The sequence below is a fragment of the Schistocerca serialis genome, chromosome 10 (genome assembly GCF_023864345.2).
Source record: "Schistocerca serialis cubense isolate TAMUIC-IGC-003099 chromosome 10, iqSchSeri2.2, whole genome shotgun sequence".
Taxonomy (NCBI): Eukaryota; Metazoa; Arthropoda; class Insecta; order Orthoptera; family Acrididae; genus Schistocerca; species Schistocerca serialis.
Genome location: NC_064647.1, coordinates 165,698,806 through 165,705,635, shown reverse-complemented (window position 1 = coordinate 165,705,635; position 6,830 = coordinate 165,698,806). Strand labels below are relative to the sequence as shown.

The following is a 6,830-nucleotide window of genomic DNA, read 5'->3' as shown; positions in this document are numbered from 1 at the left end:
ATAGTGGTGAGATACTGCCACCTGATTCTTTCCACATTGTAATTTGCGTGTGCCGCGACTAATTATGTTAGAAGTGACAATCATCACCAATACGGCCTCTTTAAAAAAAAAAATCGTCCGCTCATCATAAAGTATTTTCTTTTTAGATGCGTGCAAATTTTAAAGAATGGGTCACTTCTTTACCATTCGCTCGCTATAATATTAATGATATTTTCTGAATAGTAATTTTTGACTACGAGCGATGGGTATGCCTATGATCTTTTAACATTGATAGTACATTTTAGACATCCCTTTACTAATTTCCCAGCTCGTGGTCTAGAGGCTAGCGTTGCTGTCTCTGGGTAATGGGGTCCCAGGCTCGATTCCCGGCCGGCTTGGAGATTTTCTCTGCCCGGGGACTGGGTGTTCGTGTTGCCATCACCATTCCATCATCATCATTCACGGCAATTGCTAGACTGGACCGAGTAAAAAATTGGACGTAAAAATTGATACTTTGTACGGGCGCTGATGACCGCGCACTTGAGCGCCCGCGACCGCTACGGTCGCAGGTTCGAATCCTGCCTCGGGCATGGCTGTGTGTGATGTCCTTAGGTTAGTTAGGTTTAAGTAGTTCTAAGTTCTAGGGGACTCATGACCTCAGATGTTAAGTCCCATAGTGCTCAGAGCCATTTGAACTTCAGCGCCCCACAACCCAAACATCATCCTTTACTAATTTTAATGGTTCAAATGGCTCTGAGCACTATGGGATTCAACTGCTGCGGTCATTAATCCCCTAGAACTTAGAACTAGTTAAACCTAACCAACCTAACGACATCACACACATCCATGCCCGAGGCAGGATTCGAACCTGCGACCGTAGCGGTCACGCGGTTCCAGACTGAAGCGCCTAAAACCGCTCGGCCACTACTAATTTTAATATCCGCAAAAAGTGGTGACACTGTTCATCGCTTTTTACTACGTAGGTCACTTCCTCATGCGGCTTAAACCCGCGAAAGCGGTCGTATTTTAATAAACAACAATTTTACCAGCTGTGAGCGGAGTTCATCCTAACATCATGCCTTACCTATGTTCAGCATATCCCTGTGACCTGTTGACGTAGTACGCTGTAAAGGTCTGTACCAGACGTACGTAAGTGTTTCATGATTTGTATTCTACATTGGCTTAACTCAGAAGTTCTCCGTGACGGTCTGGCATACGTACAGTTGGCCGAATGTAACTTAGTAATGTTAAATGTTATTCAGACTAATTTTGCGTGCATTTTATAACAACAGCATGTGCTTTTTCTCGTACAGTAATAACAGCAAAGTGTGCGGTATTTGCTACAGTACAACGTGAGACAGATACGATTCTTCCATTACAAATCTCTCATAAATTAGGTACGATGCTTCCATTACGAACCGCTCGGAAATTCTCGTACCAGCTGATCAGTATACATACAACAGCATAGAGCTAACGCGCGCACGCGAGAGAGAGAGAGAGAGAGAGAGAGAGAGAGAGAGAGAGAGAGAGAACCACGTGTTTAATGCCGTGGAGGGGGTTGGGGGACAAGCGCATGCGCACGCAGTATCTGCGATGTGGGTGACATCTACCGTCGCCACACAGAGTTCGTTGGTCCAATTCGACTGTACGTGGCACGACCAAGATCACTGTTTTTGTCAAATGGAGCCACCTGTCTTTTCGGAACACGATAGAGTGGTATCTTAGTACGACCAATACAGTTCTCTCTCGTTTCGGGAAGTGCGTGTGTGGCGGGATAGATCACATGTAATGTGAACATCGTTATGCGCTCGATTCGTGTGACGTTCACTGTATGAGATAAAGTATCGGAGTTTTGAAAGTGAAGGTATACTTACCTGGCACAGGGGATACCGTGATCATGAAGGTGGTTCCTCCAGGACGAGGCTCTTCCATTGCACTTCGGTTGGGCTGAACCCTGCGATTACCCCTAATGTGGGTAACTCGGGTGCATAATTTTTGGTAGTCGGGACTGCGTTCGCGCAGACCCGGTCGCATTATAAATGAAATACATTTGTCGATAATTTTACAATTTCAACGTTGTGTATTAACATGTTTGTTCAGACCCGGTCGCATTATAAATGAAATACACATGTCGATAATTTTACAATTTCAACATTGTGTATTAACATGTTTGTTCAGACCCGGTCGCATTATAAATGAAATACATTTGTCGATAATTTTACAATTTCAACATTGTGTATTAAAATGTTTGTTAAGATTATTCAACACAGCTGTTTTGTAGTAATCAACTCCTCAAAGTTGTTGCTGCCACATGCACTGTCGCTTTGTCTTCAGGATGTTTGTGTGCTACAGAATCCTTTACTCCAGCATTTGTTGTGCACAGAAATTTCTGGTCGTAACAGGATACTGCTGTATGGGAGCTGTAATGCCTGGTCAGTTCGAAAATGGTACACAAAATTGACATTTTTCATTTCACCCAGCTCGGGACTCACTTTGCTCTCACCAGAATGGAAACTGCTCTCATTCATCGGCTGCCGCTAAACTAAATAAGGCGAGGGTAAATACCAAAGCAGGTACATTCCTCAGTGTAACCTCTTTCCATAGTTGTATACGTGGCCAAGATTTCAGTTGTTTCTTTCCATCGGACAGTAGATTATGCCAAATGTTTCAAAATAAGTGATTGCTTCCTTGCTCGGTAAAAAAATTGTCCCCACTAAATAATTTTTTCAACTTTTGAAATATGAGTAAATTAATTGACTCTAAAGCAGGAGAAGCCGAACGAGAAAAGTTCGAGTCCAAACGTAACCAGTTTCGCAATTGTGACTGCTTTGGAGGACGGAGCTCTGTCGTGTTCAGAGTGCACTTATTTCTTTATTTAACATTTGAATTTGATAATGGAGAAAAAAAAGCTCTAGTCATGACTGTAGTTTTGTCTGAGGAATCTTAATCAGAATCACGTCCTAGGAGTCCCCAAAAAGTAGCAGCCATCACGTTTCCACATGACGAAACTGCCTTAGTTTTTTTAATTTTTTATTTTACTCTTATATCTCTGGGCATTGTTTTTGTCGCTAAGAATAAGGTCTGCAATGATGGGTTAATGTGTTTGCCACAAATTTGCGCCTAAAGTCATCAATTGTGTGCATGAACATTGGTTCAAAATCTTGTGCCCTGTGCCTCTTCGGCCAAAAGCCAATATTCAGTGTGTGTGTGTTTATTTAACGAAGTAAGTACGGGAAATGTTCAAGGGCTGCCCCATTAACGACATTGTGCATATTCTTGTTTTCACGACACACTTCTTCACTTTGGATGGGCTATTATTTGACTTCATGGAAGTTAACAACAGACTTATAACTACCTAGGCGAAATGTATAAAGCAACATTGTCAAGGCAATTTCGTTATTTTCGGAGTCTCACTGGTTGATATGTAAATGTAAAGCAAAGCGACTACAATGCATGGAAACGCGGAATGCGACGACACTTCACAGATGGAGTGTGGTATAAATACAAATGACAAAGTTTTCAATTGTTTTAAAGTGATTGTTATCTACTGTGACGTGACTGGTAGTGTTTGAAATAGATGCTGTATTCTAACATAACATTTTGGTTGTTCTTTATCAACAGTACCCAGTGGCAATTGACCATGAACGTTGTTGTCCGGTCATTGTCTTAAGAAATTTCCATTTCATGTGAAGTATATTAGAATTCACTAAGCTATTTGGTCACTTACCGTGAATACCCGGCCATTAACTATGTTGCATAGACGAATAGAGGAGTAATGCGTGACGAGATTACTATCGAAGAAACAGCGAATGAGATTACTGTCCCGAAAACTGCGCCGTTATTTCCTATTACTTCAATGCCCGTAACATACACGGGGTTTCCCAAGACAAATGGTCAGTATTCATCGATATGACAGCAACATTCGAACCTACAAAGTATGTTTCAAAAAGCTCATGATGCTGAACTGTATTAACTGGCTTTTGTTAGTACTAACGGTTTCGACCATAATCAATTAACCTCGTTAATAGCATTTACAAGTGCAGCAATTGCCTGTTAATATTAGTTGGCAACATGGGTTGTACATTGCATACCTTAAGAGATTTGTTTCACATTAGTGAAGATGAACAAGTGCTCGTGACACTTAAGGTATGCACTTTTGAGCCCATGTTTATTGGATATTTTTCCCCTGTTTTGGTCTATATTATCACCTTTCAAAATATGGAGGGCAAAGAGCTTGCAGCAGAAGAGATTTGTTTCCAGTATCGAAGATGAACAAGTGCTCATAGCTACTAACGTATGCGCTTTAGTGCCCATGTTTACTAGACTTCTGCTTCTAATGATAGTTCTTGTCATATCCCTGAATAATGACCTTTCCTCCTGGACACACTCTGTATATGGTGCGTTTATATTGTATAGTTTTGAGTTTCTGTGCATCAAATCACAGCTACCCTCTCTTTCCTGACCGTCTGAAGAACACACGCACACACGCCAGTGAGACAGAGAGAGAGAGAGAGAGAGAGTGAGAGCGAGAGAGGTGGGAGGGGGGCGAACTAACTGCCCATGTGCTGGCTCCGCGACTCGGGTGACATCTATCTTCGCCGCACGGAGTTTGCTGGTCCAATTAGACAGAACTTGGAGGTGTCAGAACTGTTCTTGTCAAATGTATCCTGTGGTTTCGAAACACAAAGGAGTAGTATCGTAGGACTACCGATGTAGGTCTGCCTCGTTTCAGGCAGTGTGTATTGTGGAATAAATCACACGTAATCTGAATAACGATATGCACTCGCTTCATGTGATGCGCACCGTATGTCATAAAGGAGCGAATATTTCCTCCAAAAGGCATACTTACCTGGCACAGGGGATACCGTGATCATGAAGGCGGTTCCTCCAGGACGAGGCTCTTCCATTGCACTTCGGTTGGGCTGACCCCTGCGATTACCCCTAATGTGGGTAACTCGGGTGCATAATTTTTGGTAGTCGGGACTGCGTTCGCGCAGACCCGGTGCTATAGTAATTGAAATATAGTACGCTTCCCAGTAAACGTTTTTCCCAGTAAATGTATTCTTGTTATTGAGGAAGCAGCCGTAATTCATTGATCAAATCAAAGCATCGTTGATGGTTTCAAATCGATTTTGTTGGAGAAAACAGTTTGATTTGCAGCCGCTTTTGTATTTTCCAGCAGTACTTGCCGTTTGCAAATGTTATATATGTATTCGCTTTTGTACTTCACCACGGGCTTTGGATTTCGGCAGTTAGCAGTCTCCCAGTTTAATTTCCTTGGGTCTTACATAGTCGATATCCGGGCTTCTAATGTTTTTGCCCAACATTTCGTGTGTATTGCAAAGGATGGTCATTGCAGGATACAGCTGCGAATAGGTGAATCACCTGATCAGTTCGAAAACAAAGTTGATAGAGCTGTTTATTAATTCCAAGTTCTGTACTTCCCTTGTCCCCTCTAGATTGGAAAATGTCTAGCATCATTGCCACTACTCAACTAAAGCGACGAAGGAATCTCCCTAAGTCGGTTAAAAACGCGGTATAAGTTTTTCTGTTTTAAATGCAATAACACGTGTACGCACTTATATGGCTAAAGCTTGCGAGACAGTTTATATTTCGATAAATTTCCAGGCGTTTCATTTACCTTATGACCGCCTGTCCGACGTATCGCAGGCCGGTTATGGAAGTCGCGCCTGCCTATCGAATAGGTCGCGCGGGACTGCACTATGCCACCCCCCCCCCCCCCCCCCCATCCACTCTCCCTTTTTGTGGGTCTTAGCCTGGTGGCCTTACACGCGCCTTCTCGGCCAGTGTCATTCGAGCAGTGATCAGGCATCACAAGTGTAGCAGAGAAGTTTGCGAATGCAACAATGGCTAGAGCGAATTATTCAGTTTCACAACAAGTGTTTACTTATGATTCGTATGTGCGTACAGAGTCCGCTCGTACTGTTCGGAGATTGTTTGAACAGAAGTTTCCAGGTGTTTGAGTTCCGAGTCGTGATGCAGTTCACAAATTAGAGAATAAAATTCGTAAAACGGGAAGTGTCCAAGGCAAGAAGCGTAAACGACGTTGTACTGTGCTCACAGAAGCTCATCTCGTTGACATTGCACAGAGCCTGGAAAATTCCCCATCTTTCGCAGCAAACACAAATATCTTGCACGTCTGTACAAAGATTTGAGAAGCTGCTAAGGCTCTATAAAGTATCAGTAATACAAGAACTTCGACCTGGTGATCCTGGGCACAGGGTTAAGTTCTTTTAAAACAAGTGCATGACGGTGAAATGGATACTTCCATTATTCTGTTTTCAAACGAGGCTTGCTTCCATTTACACAGGTATGTTAACTCCCAAAACTGTCGACATTGGAGCGCAGATAGACCTGTTGTGTTTCATGAGGAACCCCTTCGTGATCAGAAAATAGGGGTGTGGCGCTCAGTTAGTGGTGACAGAATAATAGGCCCAGTTTTTTTAATGACACTTACATGTGAAAGATATGTGCAAAACAGTTTACGGCCTCATTTAATGAACTGAGTCCAAAAGAACGAAACTTCGCACTTCGATGAAAAAGTGCTTAGTAACAATATCTGGCCCGCTAGAAGTCCTGATTTAACTCCGTGCAATTTTAATTTGTGGGATGCACTGAAGGACAACCTGCGCATAACAAATCATCACACAACACATGAACTCAAGGATAATATCCGTGAATCATTTAATTAAATATTTCTGTGATTAATAATTTCTCGAGTAGATGTGAGAAATGCATGGAAAATAATGGCAGGCAGTTCCAGCATCTTCTTGTGTGACATAAGTGAGTACAAAATTTATTGGCTCTTACCCACACCAAAAAAGTTTTAC

The 6,830-nt window shown here is 42.5% G+C and overlaps 2 non-coding genes across 2 annotated transcripts; both read left to right on the top strand.

The window, feature by feature from the left end:
• The first annotated feature begins 1,845 nt into the window (after positions 1–1,845).
• LOC126425416 (U1 spliceosomal RNA) lies at positions 1,846–2,008 on the top strand. The gene has a single exon (XR_007576286.1). It is a non-coding gene; the product is annotated as a U1 spliceosomal RNA (small nuclear RNA).
• Positions 2,009–4,820: 2,812 nt separating this feature from the next.
• LOC126425411 (U1 spliceosomal RNA) lies at positions 4,821–4,983 on the top strand. The gene has a single exon (XR_007576282.1). It is a non-coding gene; the product is annotated as a U1 spliceosomal RNA (small nuclear RNA).
• The last annotated feature ends 1,847 nt before the right edge of the window (positions 4,984–6,830 follow it).